This window comes from Manacus candei, unplaced genomic scaffold (genome assembly GCF_025592945.1).
Source record: "Manacus candei isolate 608988 ecotype Guabito, Panama unplaced genomic scaffold, ASM2559294v1 h1tg000028l, whole genome shotgun sequence".
Taxonomy (NCBI): domain Eukaryota; kingdom Metazoa; phylum Chordata; class Aves; order Passeriformes; family Pipridae; genus Manacus; species Manacus candei.
The window spans coordinates 13,919,064-13,942,119 of NW_026138076.1; the positions used below are offsets into that span (position 1 = coordinate 13,919,064).

The window sequence follows — 23,056 nt, forward strand, 5'->3', positions numbered from 1 at the left end:
GGGTGAAGTGCAGCATGCACTGCAGAGAGGAGCTGAGAAGCTCAAAGCATCCTAGAAAGCTGGACCGGGACGGAGAAAGAATGTGGAGGTGGTGACCTTGGCCCCCCCTCGCTGCTTGAGACAGAGCACAGAGCTCTGCAAAGGGAATTTGAATCCCCTGAAGATACAGACCATCATGAAGACCCCCATGCTTTGTGGTATGACCGTGGTGAAACGACCGTGTCCGGGTGAACGTAGCCCACTGTCCTAGTTAGGACAGCTGAGATCAGTTCATCATAGTGGGTGTAACCCAAAACTGTGTATTCTATAGCCTTCCATGTCATTTCCCAGAAACTAGACTATTGTTGTCAATAGACTATTCGCACCCTCTGCCCATAGAGTCTGACTCCTCAGGCTATAAACTAGGTGTTAAGAGGCCTGTGAGATAGGAGGATGTTTCTGTCCTCACACCCTTTGTGAACTCCCCGCCCTGAGGAGAGTACCAAGCATTCCTGCCTGAACTGGAGGATATATAATCTTGGAGTTTTGGAACATTTTTCAACCCACTCGTGGGATCCAGAGGAAGGCTGCATCTCATCGCTCTCAACCAGACTTAGACCACCACTGGACTGCGATCACCAGTTCTGGCCAGACTGCAGCAGCTCTCCCACCAGCAGGTTCTTCCCCTCTCCCTTTACTTTGGACTCAAGCGGGGCCCAAGGAACACCACTTTGTTCAGGCCCCAGGGTACTGGGTTATACATTTGAGTTTTTGTGGGTTGAGACCAATTGTTTGTTTGTATTATTGTACTTATTGTATTATTTTAATAAATTGTTATTCTGACTTATAATCTCTCCTTTGAGTTGAGTTCATTCCCCCTGCTGGTTAACTCTTAAACCAGCACACCCACGGAAGAAGACCCTCGCTTGAAGATGAGTGGCCAAGAGGGCTTGGATAGAAACCTCGTGTGTACTGGCAGAGATCCAGCTACAGCTGCTGCATGGAAGAGAGAGACAGAGATGCCTGCTGCCTTAGAGACACTGAAAGTGGAAAGGATCTTTCCTTCTTCCCTCCTGGACTTTTATTTGGAGGGGAGAAGAGATTTGATCCATTGTAAATACTATTCTGTCATGGTAGAGATAGGTGAGATTGTATATAATGTATTGTAGTATTTATTTGTACAGTCATTGTAATACATTCCCTTTCCCCCATTTTGAGTCTCGTGTGGTGTCTGGAAAACCCATCTCACACTGGGTTGAGATGTGGGAGGGGGCTTGGACTAGGGAATTGGATTTTTGCAGTTCCCAAACCATGACACCAACAAACGTGTGTCAGTGAAGAAAGTGGAAATGTGGAAAATAGAAGAGATTGTATTTTCTCTAAAATGCTCAGGAAGGGAAATAGCACTTACTGATGTGATATAACACATATGATTGAATGGATAATTCCATGTTAAAGTGCCTCAGAATACACTTCAAAATCTGCCAGCTATTGACAATACTTCAGGTCTCATATTACAAACTAAGCAATCTGTCAGTGTTTTAAATCAGCATACTGTTTCTCTTCCAATATTTATATATACTTTGGAATAAGCATTTTTAGACAGAAAGACAAAGTAAGCAAAGCCCACTCTCCTAGGCAAAAAGGTAACTGGTGGGTTTCCTTATAAGCACAGTTTTCATAACTGCAGTTGTGACACAAACTTGCATATTTTTCTGGGACTGCACCAGGAAAATATGTTGAAACAATTAAGAGATGAAATTAAAACAGAGCTAATGTGTTAGGATAAACCAATTTCCTCAACCTTTATCATGACTTTAGATACACAAGAAGTCAAGTTGTGACTGCACAATACTTCCTGTTAATAATACGGCTAAGGTTCGTGTGTGCAGTTTGAGGTCTGTAAAGATGCCATCGAACTAGACAGACAAAACGCTAAGTACCAAACCCCTTCACTAAGTACTTAAGTAGTTTAATAAAAGAAAATAATAGATCAATCCTAAAAGCATATACAGATTTAATTCTTGGAGACATCCAGTGGAACCTAATTGACTTGGAATAATAGGAATAAACTCATCTGATGGATATCTACATCTAGTTTTCAATTAAAAAAGCACCACACTGGGAGCTGACAAATGGAATGAAGTATTGATGTCTTATCAGGAGGAATATTTCTCACAGTATTTTCTATCTGGGTCTTGGATCTACAAATATGTCCCCAGAAATATGTTATCTTTTTCTCACTCGCTTGGTCAAATTTTCATTTGTTTGGTATCTTGCTTAAAATATATCTATGTTTACTTTGTTAAATATGTTTTTTTCATGCAAAGATATTACAAAATTCAGTGTCTGGTACACCCAGGCAAACAGCAGCTTGGGTGACTTGAAATGCAGATGTTTACCACAGCAGAAAATTTGTCTGAGAAACAAACACACCATATTTACATTAGGATATGGTGTGTTATGTTCATTTAATTTATGATCATTCTTAATTATTTGAGATGCTGTTGTTATTTATTACAGTGTGTTATGAATAACAAGAAAGTAATGAATATTAATATTGTGTTTAACACATGCTACAACTTTGGCAAATATCTTTAAAACTGGTAGCTAAAAAATCCTTTCTATTTTGATAGTTGTACTCAAAAGACTGTTCAAGACATGTATGTGATATGAATTAGGGACCACCTGCAGTGGAAGTTAATTGTGGCTGGTTTGGTAACTATATCATGATCTGATCTCCATTTTAAGTAAACCCAGTAATATGATAATTTATTACAGCTCCATATTTCCAAGCAGTGAAATGGAATGAATTATATTTCTGAAGTGGTGATAGTTTAAAGATATTTATCATTCATAAGGAATTTGGAGGAATTGGTATCATTAGAAATTATATATATGAGTGAAATGATCTAAGACCTGAGCTTGTCACTATGTAATTGATATATATCTTTGTAACGACCCTTTCATTGAGCAAATAAAAAATTCCCTTTTTTATCTGAGGAATAGTTTAAATTAATATTGCATCATAATTTGCAATTTTCATATTATGTCAATAAATTATATAATTTGTAATGAGCACTTCTATTTACAGTGTAAAAAAAATACATTCATTGATCTGCATTCTTCTGTTATTGGTGACAATGATCACAACTACAGGTGAGCACAGTGAGCAAAGTGCAGAGAAAGGCCCTCAGAGAACAATGTAAGCCTTGTTATGATAGACAGCTAGAGCTGTTTCCATAATAGCAAAGAAGTGAAGGAAAAGCACACAATGAAAGTGTTAATTCACTTCATTCAAGAGGTATTTGACTCAAATTTTGTGTTCTTTCAACACCTATGTCCATACTTTTTAAGCAGTCATACAATGAATCCAACCACATTGCCAGCAGAGAAGACAGAAGATGGCTTTTAGGTTATGAAAATGAAGGTCAAGTGCTTCAACAATATGAGTGGCTGATACATATTTTAAGGGGTTTTTAGGGGGAGTTTTGCTTTTAACAAAGTGAAAAAAATCAACCCTTCTTTCATCTGCTATGAATTGTTATACAGAGACAAATGATGATTTTTACTTTCCCTGAGAGTATTTGTCTTCACAAGGAACCTGAACCTGTAACTCTTTGATATCTAAAATGTCTCCTTTATATTTTTTTCAGCCAAACATAATACTATTTATTTAGCATTTTAAATTATATCTTTTTATTTTCAGAAAACCACCGTGTTTCCTTCTGAATTTTATCTCCATTTCAATGGTTGTCCTAGAGTTTCAAAAAGGTGACCACCACTCCTTTAATAACTGTACACTTTGGTACATTTAAAAAATACTCAACATAACTAAGATGTTCTGTTCATTTCCCTGGTACACTATTCTGCCTCTGCTTTGGGATAGTGTAAATACAACATGCAATGAACCAACTGGAGGTACTGTGTTAATTGAAAACAATCCTGTATAAAATATATACATTTTCTGTCTGTCAAATAAGGGGAATGGTATTTCCTATGACTGTATTGAATTTCTTCAAAGGGTGATGTTTGTGTTTAAACCTTACCACAAAATCATAGAATCCACACCTTCTTAGTTACATATAAAACCACTTCAGATATAACAAGTCCTGACTGAATATGTACTTAGCTTTAAAAACAAAAACCTCTAAAACTGTAATTCTTATTAGATACCAGATACTTTTATTTTCTTTGGAGACCAAAATTTTCTTTTGTTCTTGTAATAGGATCATCTTTAAATGTATTTTTTTTCTTTTAGGGAAAGACCACAAACCTTCAAATTTACAGTGATTTGTCCCAGAAATCTTTGGATTTCTTCTTATTATAGTATTCCTTTAAAATACTTATATATTGTTTCTTATAAGGAAAAGAACTTTCCATTTTTAAGCTTTATTTTATTCTCATTTGATGGAAACTGTTTTCTGTTATAAATAAAGGCCTATTTAAACGAGTTTTATGTCTCTCACAAGCTTGACTGATCAGTGGATGAAGTTAAAGACTCATCCTGCTCTTTTGTTCCTTCTGATTGTTCTTCTGCTCAGTTCACCAACCTAGTTCACAAAGCAGGTACATAAATTCATGTAGAGACACTGTGATAGAAACTAAAGACCCACAGAAGGGAGAGAAGGATCTGCCTTAGACAATGGTGAGGTTTATCTTGTGGTATATCAGCTCTGGATGGGATTGACAACAACTCAGACTGGTCAAAAAAATAAGGCTGATGAACTCCTGTCTTGCTTGTGCTGTTGCTGGGATGATGTGCCAAAATTAAGAACTATTTCAGGGAAGTGATCTGATTGAAAACCCTCCCTACTAAAAGCTTACTACACAAGCATGCAGGTGAGAGAGCAGACAACAACCTGCTAAATAGCAGGTCTTGGTAAAATCCCACAAACAGTAAGGAGACAAACCTGAAACACGTTAGTTTGCTTCAAAGAATGGGTGGAGTAGAAATAAGTGAGTTACCACACATATTTTGTACTTGGGCATGAATATGGCAAGGAAACCGGTGGCTCCTTATATCAACATCAGAACTTTCATTGCCTTTAAGGAGAACATTGTCACTTCAAATTATTTATTCTTCCACCAATGTGTCTAACTGGGGAGTTTAAACAGGAACACATGAAGAACTTAAAACTTGTTTCTACGGTCAGCAATATGATAAAAAATATTGTATCATAGGAAAAAAATCTTTCTGGTTCATGTGAATTTCACAGAAGCACTTTAAAATTGACTCCTTTTCTGGGAAAGCCCCCTGCAATTTTCTTCAGATTTCATCATAGGAAATTAAAATGTCCTGAGATTTGTTTTAACGTTATAAACTTCTAGTGTCAAGAGTTTTTCCAAGATCAATATGATATTATGATGTTATTGCTATAGGTAAAAGCCATGGGCATTTTACTGCTATTTTTTAATGATGCAGTATCATGGAATGCAGCCCCACTATTTTTATATACATATACAGATATATATTTATAATTTTATAATATATTCCTATATATATGGAGAAATACTAAATTTAAAGAGATTGAAATTAAATAATGGTCTAATACTCGTCGGCATGCCTGTCAGTAGGTAGGGTGTGTAATTTTTTTACCTATGAATGGGATTTCAAACACAGGAGAAGCCAGCTTTCCTTTAATCATGTTGTTCTTGCAGTCCACAGAAGCAGCTTCCCTCAGGCACACAGGTGGGCACAGGCAATTTTGACTGAGGGAGTTTCAGCATTAAGGGCTGAGTGCAGCTGTGACATACAGAACGATATAAGTTATACATGCAATAAATGTGTGTAATTTCCTCTTTAACAGGAAAAAATCATGGGCAACAGAGAAATTAATATAATGATATTTCTAAAAAACCCTCCTGCTATTTTCCCCTTCTGAAATATCACAATTCTGTTTCTTCAGACAATAATTTGCACCTACCTATATTCTTGTTTCCACTTTAAAATTTATTGTCATAAAAACATTTCTTGCTTAGTGGGTTACTTAAATATCCTAATTGACTAATTGCCAATAGGGCATAATAGAAACAAAACTCCTTCATGACTCTATTAACCTTTAATGAAGATGGTTTATTGATGGAGGAGCTTATTACATATGGGAAAGCAGAACTCCAGTACTTGTTCATTAGTATTTCTCCACACTTTTGTCTGCAAAGTCAAGAAAAAAAAGTCTAAAGTGAATCAGTTGTTTGCAGTTATCTTAGAGGTTGAATTTTGAAAATATACTATTTTCTTTATTTATGTCCAAAACCCTGATGAGTTTATTTCCAATCTGATGAATTGGCAGAGACTTGCAGATGAAGGAAACAACCTACATAATGCAAACTGTGCTGCAAAGCCTCTTCTAGGACTCAGATAGGACAATATCCTTTAAAAAATCAATAGAAAAGTTTTATGCTTTGATTCATGTCTTGGGACATTTGAATTTTGGAAGGTTTGCTTCAGGACTTCAGATGTACTCTACCTGTGAGTGAATATTCAGTCCATCTAATTACATTAATTCTACTCCAAAGTAAAACTTCCCCAAAATACAGATATGGATGCTAGGTCCCAACACCAACCTTTTTTGATCTGTAAATGCACTCAGACTATGCTATTTACAAAGGCAGAATACACTCTGTGCAATAACAATATATTGTAGAATGCTGAGATATCATGTCCCTCATGACCTAGATTTGGGCCCACAAAAAAAGTACATTGATTCATTGTCCAGCTAAGCTACCTCTGCTGCAATTATAATTCTGATTGTATGGTAGACTTGCATGTTACTCTTTGGGTAAATTTGGTCTGAATTTATTCAAATGTGCAAAATGTGAATTTCCAATCCAAGGAAGTATTGAGTTCTAGAAAAAGTTAAAATGACATAACAGAATGAAATTTTATTTTGGGGACCAATTGCACAGACTTTCACTCACTCTGTAAGCTTGTCAGTCTGAGAAAAATAGTTTCTCAGATAGGAAACAGAATGATATATAATAGAAGACGTTTCACATGAATTATTTTTTTTACTCATTGTAACTTTTATCTGGACTTATACATATCTGAGAGGTTTTTTCTACTTGCTTGGCAACTTTTTCATTTTAGTAGCTGGACATGGAGGTACAATAATGTTGACATATATAGTTATTCAGAAATATTTAAAGAGATACTAGAACTGCATTTCTGCCGGAGACTGTGCTTTCTTCTTCCCATAAACTGGATACATGCACTAAGAGATCTCCATGCATCCACAGAGGAAGAAAATACCTTGAAGAAAAGAAAAGGGATACACTGAAAATAGACTCTGACTCAGACAGATTTATTGGATGGGATTACATTCACAAGAAGCAGAACAAATAGGTTAATTTATTTTTATCCGTAAGTCAGCTAACTGCATGTGAAGTAGGTAATCTAAGTTGAAAGAGACAAAAAATAATGTTTATTAGATTTTTAAAGACTGTCTCACCCCAGCTGAACTTCTCAACAGTTTGTTAAACTTTTAATGAGCAATACATATGCTTTGAGGTTTACAAACAATTAGAACGATGGATACACAACTAGTGAGATTAATTGTTCTGTATTAATTATCATATCAATTGGTCACTCATAATTATTTGCATTTCTACTCTTTGTCCTATATTTGTAACCATAAAATTAACTCAGATTTTAAGGTATTCAAATAACTGGGAGCTGACATGGGAAAGTTAGTCTAAGAAATGAGTTCAAACATTTCTTAATTATTTTTTGTCGGTAATTGTTAACTATGAGGTTTCAAGAGATACAGTATCAAAAATTTTTTGAAGGACAAATTGATTAGTGTATCTTGATATTTTTCTCTGAAGTCCTTTTTACTTTCCATGAGATGCAAAAGGCAATTTAACACTTTTTGAATAACTAATTTTAAAATTAAGCAGTCAACTTCACCCTTATATCTCCTAAAAACATGACGTTTTCTACTAAGAATCATGGTCTTCTTATAGCTCATCATTACAATTATTTACTAGTCTCTAAGGGTTTTAGTTGTGAAACGTAAGCAGAAACATATGACTATCTTTATGATATGCTACATGTAGGGCCTTTACATGTGACTAAGAGGCGCACACATGCTCAGACAGAGTGAGTATCTAAGAGTTTAATTCCTATATGAGTAAAGTGAGAAGAATTGCATTTGTATCTGTCCTTTAGTTCTGTGGTAAATAGACTCAAGGTCCCTGATGTCAGGTTTGGACCTGCTTCTTTTCTTTCCTTTCACTTCTTCTACTTCTCTCTCTCTCTGTCTTGCTACATGTAGACCCCATATGTACACAGATCACTTAAATTGATTGTCATGGAGTCATTTTAGATTTAAATGTGTTGCCAAAATAGGATTTTAAATTAAAAGCTCTGAATAGGACATCAGGGTAGAGAATGAAGGATTGCTGTTAATCCTGGGCTGAGTAGGGGAAGGGTAGATGGCTTCTTCTGGCTATGCAGGCAGAAGAAATAAATTCCCCACAGAATGGAACTAAAGAAATTCTTTAATTCAATTTAGTACAATTTCAATTGTACTATCCTGTTCTTCAAACAGAAGTTATGTATACATTCATAAGTCTGCCCTTTTTTTGTTGTTGTTGTTAGATTGCTGCATGGCATTGGGATGAATTGTTTGGGGTTTTTTTCTGTACCTTGGCTATTTTTGCCTTCTGGGGAGCTGTTGTTCATTATCCTGTTTTTTACTGAAAATGAAAAACAAACCTCACAATATTGCTGTTTTCTGAGAGAAAAGCAATGTTTTCTGCATCGCAGTGCTGACCAAAGAATGGGTCTGAAGCATCTAGACTTTACCTTGGACTTTATTGCAGAGTACTCTGCTAGGAAGGTAGTGCAGGGCCAAAGGCCTTGCTCGCTCACTGTATTATAAAGAGGCTAGCAACTCTGCTAAAACACCTTTGAAAACTGATAGAGTGAGATTCTTGTAGGTTTGTTTGCCGTGCTTGGTCAATATTAAGACAGCAAGAAAACTTTTCCCCATGATGTAGATGTTTGTGCCTTGGCAGTTTCTGGGACATCTAAGTGTAAGCTGGTGGTACTACCTGGTTGGTACTAGTGCCTTTCAGCCTTACTGGCACTAGCAGGATGTTTCCTTCTTAGTGTTCATTTCTGTCACAGTACTGATCTCTGCAGGCATCCCATGTTGTCCAGTTTGGCTGCAGTTGGCCAGAAATATTAAATTGCAGGTGTGCACACACACACTTTGAAACAGCAGGGAAGTAGAAAACTTATTTTGTCAGGCATGACCTAAGAAGAGCAATAACTAGAGACGAAGTCAAAACAGCTTATTTAAGTAAGAAGATGTACCTTTTTAACCAAATTTAGTGAGATTTGGGAAAAGATGAGCTAATGCTTGCTTGGCATTTCAGGACTGGGCCGTACAGGAACAAGATTATAGTCCATACTCTCCTCGCTTTAATTCTACTGATTTCTTTGCTTATTATCATCAGAAGTGGTCCTAAGGGTAATGAATAGATTACTTAATTATCATATCGACATTATCTTACAGAGGAAATGTAGAATTGATACCATTGTGCTGTAGCACAGACGTCCTTTGTTTACAGTAAGCAGCAAATTAAACTTTAGTTTTCTAAAAGATTGAAATTTCTGTTCTGAACAAGAAAATAAAAAGCCAGTGCTTCTCAAAATTTCTGGGCTAGCCTTAAAAACATCAGAGGTGTACAATTTGTCTCAGTTTTGTATTGCTTGGTTGAAGAGTGCATTGAACAAAGTTAATTAGTGATGAAGGCAGCATTCTCTGGTTTTGGAGGGTTCTGGGAAGATGCTGTGATTGAGGATGATTGCATTGATGGATTTTTTTCTAATGCTGGAATCTGTGTGCCTCTTTCCTGCCTGTAGAATAGTAAAACTGACCTTGGGTTTTTCAAGTATTTATTACTCTTGCCACAGAAGGTGTAGAAACCATAATATTTAGGTAATAATATTCTTGCAAAAAATCTACTCTAAGAAATGAAATTCAAACTGTCAGGATGGAAATTTATTGACATTAGACTACAGTGCAGAAATAAAAGATCATCCTTGTATTAAAATTTATAATGGTTGAAGGTAACTGCAAACTATATATGTGTGATTGTTGTATTTTCTGTGAACTCCATTAATTGATTCCATGAAGATATTTGGAATTGTTTTCTTCTAATGAAAAGGTGAAAAAAAATTGTTCCACAAATGTCTAGAAAGATCTCAGTTTTCAGAAAAATGTCATTTTACAGTGACTGGATGTTTTTAGTTGAACATTTTAAATTTCTTAATAAAATTCTTTCATTAACAACATTAACATTTTCATTTGTATTAACTTGCCACATTTTTCATCTTTTGGCTTTAGTAACAGAGTAGATTGGATTTCTTTCAAATTTAGCTATCAAGAAATTTAATTGAGTAGTAGAAGCTTTGTACTCAAGTAATTCATAAACTAGATACTCCATTTGAAATGGGTATGAAGAGCATAATTAGTTGTGCTGATAAGGGATGTCAAGATTCCCTAAAAAATGAAGTGAGAATATCACAGGAGTAAATAGAACATTTTACTCTCTTGCTTGTGGGTTGAGTACCATCATGAGGACTGACTAATTTAATCTACAGTGTTTCCTTCACCCCTGAAAAGCAGAAGGTAAAACAAACCGTCACAAAATGAATTTAGTTGGTTATCCATTTGACAGGCGATGTGCTGAAAAAGTCATGCACTTTGTGTACCTGAAGTGCATTTTTCTTTCTGTCAAATACTTGCTGTCATGTGATGCTTACTTATCTGTGAATAAAAAATTTGTTACAGCAAATGTATTTCAGAATAAGAATCTTTAAACTGCAGCACACATTTCTCAGGATGTGTCAGAGCTGAAACCATTCCAATCATAAAGCCCTATAGTACTTCTTATCTGTATTTGCTAAATATTTTTAAACTGGCTGTTAAAAAGAGGTTTAGGGAGATGGATTGTATATGTTTTTCAAAACATAAAAAATAAACAAGAGTACAACATATGTGTATTACACAGAAATCCATTCCCTTTTCCTACCTTTTGTCATTACTATCAGAACCTGAAACTTGATGCAAGTCATTCCATTTTACAATTACTGACAATTTCTCAAAGAAATTAACACTTGGAAGCATCTATTTTCTACCTCCTCCCTATTTACAATCAGATTGTATTTTTAAAAGCAATATAGAAGTAATTTTTTTTCTTTTCTTTTTTTTTTTTTTTTAAGAAGGATTTTGATAAAATTATTTTTCTATCACAATGGAATGACTGTTATATAAACATTGCCTACAGGAAGGACCAACAACAGAGAATGTAAAAGAGTCCTTGGAGATGTGCCATCACTGGAATGATAGTATATGGAAATGCTTAAGAAATTTGAACTATGAATAATTTACTGAAAATCAGATGTGGCATACTGTATCTTAAAAATCCATAAATAACAGCAACTTCCTTCAGCACACCTTCTTGTGAGTTGATATGTTTTTTCCATAAATAGATTTCTCTAGAGAAGATAGCTTTCAAATATTAAAGTTCACACAGATATAACAGGAGGCAATATGATCTACCTGGGCTCCTGTTAGACCCTTATCCCCAAATCTTCTTTGTATTACAATGAGACAATCAAACTAGTGGTCTAAACCAAAAAGATTGCATTTGTCAGTAATTTAACAGTGACTAATATTACAGAGAACATTTAACTGTTTAGAGATAGACCTGAAGGTTATTTTGGGAAATAGGGAAAAAAACTGACTTTCTTCGAAATATTCATCTATAAAGAAGAAGACGAATATGAAAAACCAAAATGGAAAAAATGGATGTTGCAATTAAGTCTATTGGTGTGGAAATGGCATTTCCTGTAGTTCAAAGCCAGAGGTAAGTACTCCTCTACTCAGATTACCAAGGACAAAATGAAAGGATGGGGTTTTTTGCTTAGTCATCAGAGAAATGGAGAACTGTTACCCCACAGTGCAGATCTCATCCAAAGAGGGCTCAATGCAAACTACTCTTCTAAAGAGCAGAGAAGCTACTTCTTCAGTACTGCTCTGAACCTTCTGTCAAATTGTCCCTCTATCATCCGATTCAGTCTGCTAATGCAAATAGGGGAAGCTAGTGCCCAGTTTCCGGACTTCTGTGACCTTGCCCTCCTACTGGAGCCAACTTATGGATGCTCCATACGTAACTCCATTGCCTGGATCTGCTGTGGATGCTGTGTGGGTGGTTGTTGGAGGACAGCTATCTGAGAAACAAATACCAGTCAGTAGCGAGACTCAGTTCTGTCCAGAAGTCAAATTTGAGAATGGGGGTTGAGTTACAAGGAAGGACAGCTGTCATTGTGTGCTGGAGTCCAAAAATTCGGATACCAGAAAAAGAAACTGCTGAGTTTAAACAGAAACCTTGGGCTACAAAAGCTGGGGAAAAAAACTACATTTGAGGACCAGACAGGATGTCACCTGTTTGAATGTCCTGCCAAGATACAGAGACACTGTGCTGTGATGTTATCAAACCTCTGCATAAAATCCATTGTTGTTCTTTCCCATGTAAGTCCACAAAAATGTGATCTTAAGATAAGTGGTTTTTCACCATGATGTAAGTGCTAAACCCAAAAGGTGTAACTTGGGTTTTTCCCTTACCTCATCCTTGTAAAACCCCCTACTTGTAATAGCTCGGCCCCCCTGTGAATATGTACACCCCAGACCCTTAAAATATCAGTTTGTACATCCAATAAAGGATTCCAGTTATTTTACTCCACCTGGGATCATCTTAGCATTATTGACCTGCTATAACTGTGAACAGACCAGCACCACAGGACTGCAAAGGAGTCTCAAATCCCACCTCTTCTGAATGCTCACAGCCTCACCCTGAGTGCCATAGTTAAAATGCCTGTGACCGTGCCAGGGAAGGATGCTGTTTCAGCTTCTATCTTCCAGTATTCTCACTTTCTCCATATGAAGAAAATGTTTTTCAGGAAGGTTCCTGCGCTCTTCTGACAAGGGACCAAAACTCTAAGTTAGAGTGCAGAGGGTGGGGTATTGGCATATTTACTGCCCTATTGTATTATGCATTAGGACTCTGATAAAAAGGAATTTGTTGTGCATGCAACTTACCTTCTTAGACATGATAATAACTTCCGAACATTATACAAAAGTCAGAATGGAAAACCCCTTTTTTATTTTGTTTTATTCTCCTGTTCCATATTTACACATGAAAAGCACACTGCTGATTTATCATCAAGTTGGAGATTCAAATTAACGAGGCACTCACTGTTTCAGACTGAATGCTGTGTTGAAGCATAAATAAATGTTGTATTATAGCCAATTTCAGGCACACCATGAGAGCACAGTGGGGTTGCTGCAGGGTGTTGCAATGAGACTTTTCTTTTTGAGTTGCCTGGCTGGTAATCAAGACTCAATGTGGAATTGTCTTCATGTGACTGAGAGGCTGTGTAGGTGGGTAGTCCTCCAATGAGTCTTCTGAGCACTGGTTTTTCAAAATTCTGGCAACACCCAAAATGTTCACTCTGGGATTCTGTTCCTTATTTTTGTTGTCAACTTTACTACTTCTGTCACTCACAGATCTGTTGCCATATTAAATTTAGCATACTTCGAGCTGCTAACCTGCAGATTTTCCATGTGTTATTCAAAATACAGACTAGATATTTCACATTTTTTGAAATATTTTAATATTGTTCTTTAATAATTTACCAAAGAACCCCCAAATAATAAGAAATCATATGAGCAAGAATCGTAAGGAAAAAAAAAAGGATTATCCACACACTCAGAATAACCACCATGGACAAGATAAATATTGAACAAGTGAGTTTTTCAACCACATCATGCATTCAAAGACCTTCACTCTAGTGAAATACGCTCACTTAAAAAGATCCTATTTCAAGTATATGTAGTCCAAAAATTCCAGACTTCTCTAAAACTAAGGTCTCTCCCTTTCCTTCATGGCATATGTAGAAGCAAAGTCCTAGCAGTTCTTCAAACAAGATTCTCATGGTGAAACATACTGTATCAGTGTGAACTGAGGTTATTGCTGTGTGCTGTTCCTTCTTGTGCTGTGAATGCCGGCACTAGAAAACAACATGTAAGCAAAAAAGAAAGAAGATAGTATGATTGTGATTTTATAGATTCGTCTGTGTGAGATTCTTATTTAATGCTGATTCTTATTGGATGAGGTATGGATATATCCTTTCGTTTGCCTTTCATAAATAGGTGTTGAGTTCCCTGCCTAGTCTATAGTTTGACCATCTAACTCCAATTTTAAGTGTAATATAAGCAAAAGACATTATTTTGATTACTGGTGATTCTACTGAACAGATTATCCTGTTTCACTCCTTCAGGGTGTGCGTGTCTTCAGAGTCTTCTGTGATCCCAGGGAATGGCAGACCTGTTTTTCATCAACTGTGAGAAGGCAGTTATGCAGACGATTAATGATTCCCTGCTGCAGGAGTACTGTTCGCTGGTGGATGCACTCCACTAAGTAACTTCAGATTTCTCTGGCAGCAAGATATATAGCAAGTTAGCATTTGTATTCAGTATGCAATGCTCACTTTATATTCGGTCTAAAACTGAAAGGTGGCTTGGTCCTAGCCTTAGTGGAACTCTTTAGTTCTATTATACATTCAGAGAAATTAGAAGAATTTCCTTGCTCAGAGTAAAGCCAAGGTTCTCTGTTCTTCTCATAACTTAGCTATTACTCTATATTATACCTTTTTATTTTTTACCACTTTTAATATAATAGTTTCCTTTTCATTCTCTAAATTCTTTGCTATTTCTACCTCCTCTCTTTTTCTATTTACTATTTAAACTGCCATAAACATATGCAGAACACCATTTGAGACCCTAACTATTTGTTAAGAGTTCTAGCTAGTTTCTGTAATACATCCACTGCATTTTTATCGAGGAAGATAAATTTTATCTTCAGTCAGAAAACTGAAAACATAATAAAACCAATAAAGAATAAAAACTATTTTGTCAAAAAAACCCAACAATATTAATTTTGAGTCTATCAGATCTAAACTACTCAACTAGTACTTCCTCACCAGCACATTTCCTCCTTCTCCTTTTTCTCAGTTTAGGAAATTTTTGAGTAATTATTTTATTCCAAATTTAGAAAATAATTTTCCTTTTAAAAGATGTTGAAATAAAAGTTACATGTTTTCTGCAAAGGAAATTTTATAGTTAAAATATTTTGTCTGTGAAAGTTTCATTCTGTAACGTGGTTAAAACCTTGAATATGCCTACCTGTCTCTGTCCTTTACAGTTTTATTATTCTTGTCCTAAAACTGTAGTAGTTTAATAGCGAAAATTGTTCAGAAATTTTTAAAGTAATTCTAACAATTAAAAAAAAAATCACATTTTATATATTATTAAGGAACAGGTAAATTTCAAGAAAGTTGTTAATTTAACATTTTTTCCTAGCTCCAGGGTGAAGAGAACAGTTCACATCATCACAGAAAAGAGAATGAGAGAATGTGAACAGAGAATGAAAGTAGAATTAGTGGTCTTGGTATTCACCCGTGCTTGTTTTGGCTGGGGTAGAGTTAATTTTTTTTACAGTAGCTAGTATGGGGATATGTTTTGGTTTTGTTCTGTAAACAGTGTAGATAACATAGAGATGTTTTCATTACTACTGAGCAGGGCTTACACAGTCAAGGCCATTTCTGCTTCTTGTACCACCCTACCAGCAAAGGGGCTGGGGGCCCACAAGAAATTGGAAGGGGACACAGCAGGGATATCTTATCCCATCTGACCCAAGGGATATTCCACACCATGTGGCATCATGGTCGGCTTTTAAAACTAGAGGAAGAAAAAGGAAGGGAGAGGTTTCTCAGAGTGATGGGATTTTTCTTCCCAAGTAACCGTTATGTGTGATGGACCCCTGTTTTCCTGGGGGTGGCTGAAATGGGAAGTGGTGAATGAATTTCTGGATTTGCATTGCTTGTGCATGCAGTTTTTGCTTTATCTATTAAACTTACTTTGTCTCAACTCAAGAGTTTTGTCTCTTTTACCTTTCTGATTTTCTCCCCCATCACACCATGGGGGAGGAAGCGAGAGGATGTCTGGTGCTTAACTGCTTGCTGGGGTTAAACCACATCATCACCTAAATAGTGCAAGACACAAGTTTTAACCACACAGCAACAGTTTTAGGTACATGACTTTATCATGGATTTTCTACACTCTCTGAGCTTAGGCTGGTCCACGGCTCTTTACTGCATAAGTCTTTCTTTGCATCTAAAAAGACCTTGAGAAAATTTAAGAAAAAAGAATGATAGAAGTATTGTGGATTGGGAAAACAATTTTCTGTCAGAGCTGATCTCAAACTTCTTTACTTACACAAGATTTATCTTCTTAGTGTATTTTTAAGGTGATTATCAACAGTGTCCAAAGAAGTGGAGAGAGGTTTTTTTATTATCTTTCTATTTAGGAACTATAAAATATTGAAGAAGACAGTAGTGTATTGTGTATTATCCTAGGGATGAATCAAACATGGCATTGGGGAAACACTTTCAGAAGAGAAATGGATGGACTTTATATTTTAGTCAGAGGTTGTATACAATAAGTGTGATAAAAATCATGACATATGACAGAACATATAGTCTTCTTCTCATAAGTATGAAGAACACTACTTTGAGGATGTAGCATTTCAGGCAGGTGACACTGAGAAAATGGAGGCTGGTGAGGATGCAATCATTACACACTACTGCCAATAGTTTCAGCAGAGATTACAGGCTGAAAGTCACACTAATGAGGTTTGTGAGGAAGACAATTTTCAGAGGCAGAAACAAATATGCTTACTGACCCTGGGCATGCAAATTATGGTTTGTTTTGTTTTAATATCCCAGCAGAAATAAGGTTGTTTTTTGCTAACTTGAATTCTGAATATTTTGTGATAGCAAGTTGGGCCTACTTGTTTGCGTTTGTTTCATTTCATACTTTTTTCTTTTTTTGAAAGCTGAATAAAAGAGACAGTAACAACTGCAAATGTAAGGTTGTAAACAACAGAGATTTAAATACTTAACTCACATTCTCATGGGTTTGAATGTTTCTGACATGCTCAATATGTGCTGAATATAGTGACAGAAAATTTCTTCAGAATTCCATTTTGTTTTATTGAGATCAAATATTTAAATTTTTTACTAAAATGACAGTTGGAGTGAGATTAAAATGGCAGGAAAAGTAACAAGACTTTGCATTGTGAATTAAGTTAAATGAATAAATGTGCAGCTACACACCATACACTGTGATGTAGAAATTTTGCAGAAGTGTTTCCCTCATGGTATTTGCAGGATTTTTCCCCAAAAGAAACATCCACTGGACATAGTGCTTTGCAAATGGAGTTCAAATTCTTCTAATATTTATGCAAAATTCAAAAGCAACCAGGGGCCTTGGGATTACCTTATTGAGATACCTTACTCATGAAAATTAAAAATAGCTGTTTGGTCTAGGGTTTTTGAGAGTTCTTTTAAGAAGGCATAAAAACTAAAGAGAAATTCCTTTCAAAGGAAGGCATTCGTGCTTAATGCTAAACAGATACTCAGCACGCCACATTTAATGCAAACACCAGTACGAGTGCCAAAAATACAGAAACTTCACTGTATAAATGTCTCTGCATAAAATAAACAAATAAATAAGATTATAAGATTACAAGAGGGTAAATATTTATTTTAGTCCTTGTGCTGTATGCAATAGGGAGAGAAAGAGGTAGAGCATCAGCATAATTGTTTTTACAGCTGTGCGTCACCACTGGACAAAGACCAAAATATTGAACAGTTACAGCAAAAATTATTCAGACTTCTGGGCTCATTTCTGTTTAACACAGGAGAGATGATGGTGATTGGTGCGCCTGGAGAGAGGTGGTCTCAAGTATGATTATGAACTGTCAGTAAGGACTAAACACTTCTTTCTCATCTTTAGCTTTAACATCTGTCACTAAATGGGAACAAGCTGACATTTATGTAGCAGTGCTTTACCACTAATGCAGCTGCAAGCTTTGCTGTGCCCCCTTTGCAGCTCATCCTTTTTTATCTTGTGCTTATACAAGCAATGCTTGGCACCTCTGATGTCTAGGATTAAACCCTTAAGTCTGGCAGATTATATTTGTAAAACATAACTTCTGCAAAGCAGGATATTTGGTCTGTGGTAAGCTTATCCCACCGTCTTTAGTTAATTCATGTATATCCACAGAGGAACTTTTTGACTAATATGTCCGTAGGCTTTACCTTCAGGTATATGAGCAGCTAACCCAATCTCACATCTTCTGTATTTCACAACACAATTATTTAGTTGTGAGTGACAGTTGGAGTGAGAATTACAATGTGCATGCTCTACACTTCATCCAAAGCAGACAAAAGCAAAAAGTAGTAAGGGATGCAGAAGAAATTTTTGGCACGTTTGCTAAGCAATAATGTCAAAGGTGGAATATCACCTCTCTGCATTACTCTTTGTATTATTAATACTTAACAATGGCTAACATGTCTGAACCTCCTGAACTTGAAGTTCATAGATAACTTTGTTTCAGTAACTGTATCTTTTAGTTTTATTTAGAAAATTTGGTGTGATCATTTTTTTGAGGAGCAGGGCTCCAATCAGGTATATTGTGTGCACTGTGCTTTATCCACTGCAGGTCATTTCTAATTAACGTATTAGCTTGAGAAAGAATAAAACCAGAAAACAGTAAAAACCCTTTGAGCCTGAAAATTGTGAAGCTTTACTTACAATGTGTTGCATTCTGTCCAAACACATATGAAGCATTCTCGTGGACTCAGGTCACAGCGTACAGGGTGTTTATTACCTAACATTTTTTTTGTGAATTAAATTGAGACCTAGCAGTAATTTTTTGACAGAAGATTAAAATAGAGGAAGATTCTAAGTAACTATGATCTAGTTTTGCAAATTCTATGTCTATCAGGTTCCCACTGTTTTATATTCCTGAAGATTTAAAGAAGTAACAGTTCTCATTAAAGAAGTGCATTATTTGGTTCACACAACTGCCAATAAAGAATATACTACTTCTGGGACAACTGACACTACAGTTGTATTATCACTGAATTTTCTTGAATTTATTTCACAAGTAAATAAACTTGTATGGGAGGAGAAGGAGGAAAAATGTTTAGATGCAAACGAGAAAGGATGGAATTAAAATTCTACCTCCCAGACAGTGCAGTTTCTGTTAATATCTCAGAAAGATTGATTTCAGCATTCCGATGCATTCTTTGTTACAGTTAGTATTCAAATAAAATCCTCCACAAACAGAATTATTAGTGTAGTTCCCAACAGAGTAAACTATGTGGGTTTGGCTCACAGTTACTCCTAGTAGATTTTTGTCCTCTTTAAAAAGTTGTCTGATGGAGAACGACACTAGTAGTATAATTAAAAGCATAGAAGTAAAAGTTACATTATCTCAGTATGAAGTTTAAAAAAACAACTCCTGGAGCAAGACTAAAGTGAACATACTTCACTTTTCTTAAAACAGTGTGGCTTCTCCCCCACTCAAATAGCAAAAGCAGTGTAGCTTTTCTGTTTGTAGTTGATAAAACTGACCAGACAGTAATTATTTTACTAACTGCAGCTTGTATGAAGTTCAAATATGGATTAGCATTAATGAGAAATTTAAATTTAGCACAATATATAATTATGCTTTTAGTAGGACAGGCATAATTATATATTGTATATATATTCATATGTCATCATATATTATAATATATTACACAAGTTATAATATAATGTATGTTATATACCATGTCATTACATTAACCACACTTGCCTCACCACAGGTTCTATACGCAGGAAGAAAATGTTGTGTCCGGTTAGCATAAAAAAATCATCTTTATGCAAAACACTGCTGTTATTAACCTAATATCCTTGAATATCTGCAGGTGACTGATTTAGTTATCCAGTTCCAGGGTCAAGACTAGCATGTCTAAAAGTAACTTTGCTATCTCTTGCATTCATCAGTTCACACATTTCTAGCAGTAGACTAAGCAAACTGGATGCTTAGAAAAGAGATTCAGAAAATTCAGAATATTAGTTCCAGCTGAAAGTCCTGGCCAGTAAGTTCCCTGGAAAAATCTGAGACCCCTGAATAGGATACTAACCCTACAAAAATGGTAGGAGCTGGAAGTATATGCTACTGGCTGATAGTTGTCTTGTGCTTTTCATAGAATTTCTAAGTGGCTGGAGAATTCAGTCAGAAAATCATCTTGGATAATTTCAATTTCACTGCTTAATTTTCACTCTGTTTGCAAGACTGAGTAAAAGCAGAGTACAGACTGGATCTAGATCTTGTAAAAGCACCAAGAGTGTGTTTAATTTACTTTCAACTCTTATGCATATACATCTCCATTTTTGCCATATAAAAAATTAATTTTACAGCAAATATTTCTTTTCTTTTCCTGGACAACTTGTTGCTCCCATATTCTTTATTCAAATCTATCTATGTTCTCTCTTTCCAAATAGTCATGACTGTGTCCTTATTTTACTTTGAATAATTCCCTGGAAAGTTGCAGGTTTCAATTTGACAAGGAAGAACCTAAGGTTAGCCTATTAGAGATGTCTGAAGAGACTTTCATGTAGCTTTTAAGGTAAATTATCTTTGAAATGTCCAAATTTTCTGGTTCACATTCATATGAAATTCACAAAATTATTAATTTATAAAACCATCTAATTTCTCTATTTAAAATATTGACTTTTGAATTAAAATCCCATGAACTATTCTGATTAGTTCATTTACACACATTAAAGGAGAGTTGCAAGCACTTCTAATTAATTTGTATATAATATACAGTAGAAAAAAATCCGTAAATACTTCTGCATGTCTACTTTATTTTGTATGGGCAACTATTTCTTTTTACACTAACTTTTCCCCCTGTGCCATTTCCTTTGTTAAACAGAGGGGCAGGAAATGGCTGAGAGTTGTTTCACGGATGATCCCTGGTTCTCATGGTGAATTTCAGAGATGTTCCCAGTTCTTATTTTTTTATCATTATAGACAATACCTTTGTCTGGATGTCATGTGCTTGCAAAGAGGCTTCTCATAAGCAATTAACTGTTGCTTCATGACTGCAGTGTGCATAAAAGAAAATAAATTACAATCTCTATACACTTGGCTTTTCAAAATGTTCCAAATTTAGTGGTTACTGTTTAGTGTTTTTCACCAGCACTTATTCTCCCTGCCCTTTCACTGTCTGTTTGGTAGAGTTGAACTGTCCTCTGTCTTTCCACCTCAGTTCTCTCTAGATCAGAACTGATCTCTTGTCTGTATTTCCACTCTGTTAGACTTCTCTCTTTTCACCCCTCTGGTAGACATTTCTGCTCTTGAAGCCTTAGCTTAACAGTATCACTTTTTATTTAGCTTAAAACTCACAATCTCTGCAAATTATTTGTTACCCAGTACGTCATTATATGAGCATAATATACTGCTCTGTAAATGCTTGTGCTGTATCAGTCAACGTGTTACCATGAGTATTGTTTAATGCAAACTCTTTTTATTTTTCATTATTGTTCCCAGTCCCTAGGTTTTCTATCAACTAATTTAGTTGCACTTTCACTTCTTTCTTTAATTATACTTGCAAGAAAAAAAGTATACCAAAAAAGATACAAAATATGAAGAGAAGAAAGCAAAAATAATACTTGAGGATTTTTTAAAATAATTTAAAATCTTTATGATATTTAAAAACATCGTCAAGACATTAATTCTGAAATACCAAACTTCTTATAATATTTTAGCTAGAGAGACTACCAAATCTGTCTACAAAAGAAAATAAAGTCATTAAGGAAACTCACTGAATATTATGTTATATTCATATCCCATGTTACTTGATTCTGGAGATAGAAGGACACAGATGTCTCAATCAGTGATGTTTGAATTTCTTCATAAAAAATTTTTAAACAGCAGATGGGTGAAATCCACTGTTTTTGAAATACGGTGAGAAAGAAGTGATGTGCTGAAATTGTTTCTGGCTTAGTCTGACAGCTGCATTGTGATTTGGAGTCTGATCCTGCATTCTGACCTCAAGCAAAACTCTGTGGATGCCAATGGGAGTCCTATTTCTCTAGGAACAGCGATATCTGATTCTTCACGAAATAGTAAAGTTCTGTGGTATTTTAGATCTATCAGTATTAATACTTAAGATTTGTACATTTCAGAGCAGCTCTGTGCCTATATTTCCTGAAAAAGACTTTTCAGAAAATCAGTCTTTTTTCATTTGCACTTGTAAAACAACAATAGATTTTATGGCCTTCAGCTAAACAAATTCTGGAATGGGAAACTGAAGGGAAGAATGAATGAATAAATAAAATAAACTCTTCATTGCACAATCCTGGAGTACCTTCTACCTCCATCTCTGTGGTCTGTCATGGCAATTTCAGAGGAAAATGTGAGAGGTCTGCACTGATATTCTTCATCTTTCTGCATTTTTCTTGCCTTCTGCTACTCATTTCAGCACTGGTGAACAAATTTTAGGATTCTTGCCTTCCATCTTTATCTCACCCATGTCCTAGCTCTGAAATGTATGCTAACATTGGTGATGGTTCAAATTTATTATTTGTGTGATAAAAATTAAGTTGTTTACAAGCACAAGATTAAGACTATAAAATATTCAATTTAGGAAAACACTTACTAGGGAAAATAAACAAAGCAATCAAAAAAAGGAAAGATTGACACCTCTTTCTGCTTATGCTCAATATATTAAATTTTGTGAATTTTCTTTACTTTACAGTTTATAAAATAGATGTAATATACTCTCAGTCTACATACATTACACTGCTTGACAAAAAAGAATAAAACCATTCCCATAATATATATTTCTCTTTGTGCATGGCTAGGGAAGTGATCAGATGTCTACACTGGCAGAAGAACAAACTTGGATTCCATTTTAAAAAATTTTTAAAAAAAATGAAGTCACTGAGATTCTAGTCCTTGGTTAGGATCCTTTATCTTCCCAAATTCCTTTATACAGTATTTTGGCTTAGAGTTTCTGGGTAAATCTATTGATTTTGGGCTTGTTTTTTGTACTCCTTACACAGGAAATTTCCTTATATATATCTGATTTCTTGATTTG

At 35.4% G+C, this 23,056-nt stretch overlaps 1 long non-coding RNA gene across 1 annotated transcript in view; it reads left to right on the forward strand.

Moving 5' to 3' along the window:
• The first annotated feature begins 366 nt into the window (after window positions 1-366).
• LOC127472480 (uncharacterized) overlaps window positions 367-23,056 on the forward strand; it is a 251,982-nt gene continuing 229,292 nt past the window's right edge. The window contains exon 1 of the long non-coding RNA XR_007905019.1: window positions 367-656. This is a non-coding gene — a long non-coding RNA (uncharacterized LOC127472480). The remainder of the gene's footprint in view (window positions 657-23,056) is intronic.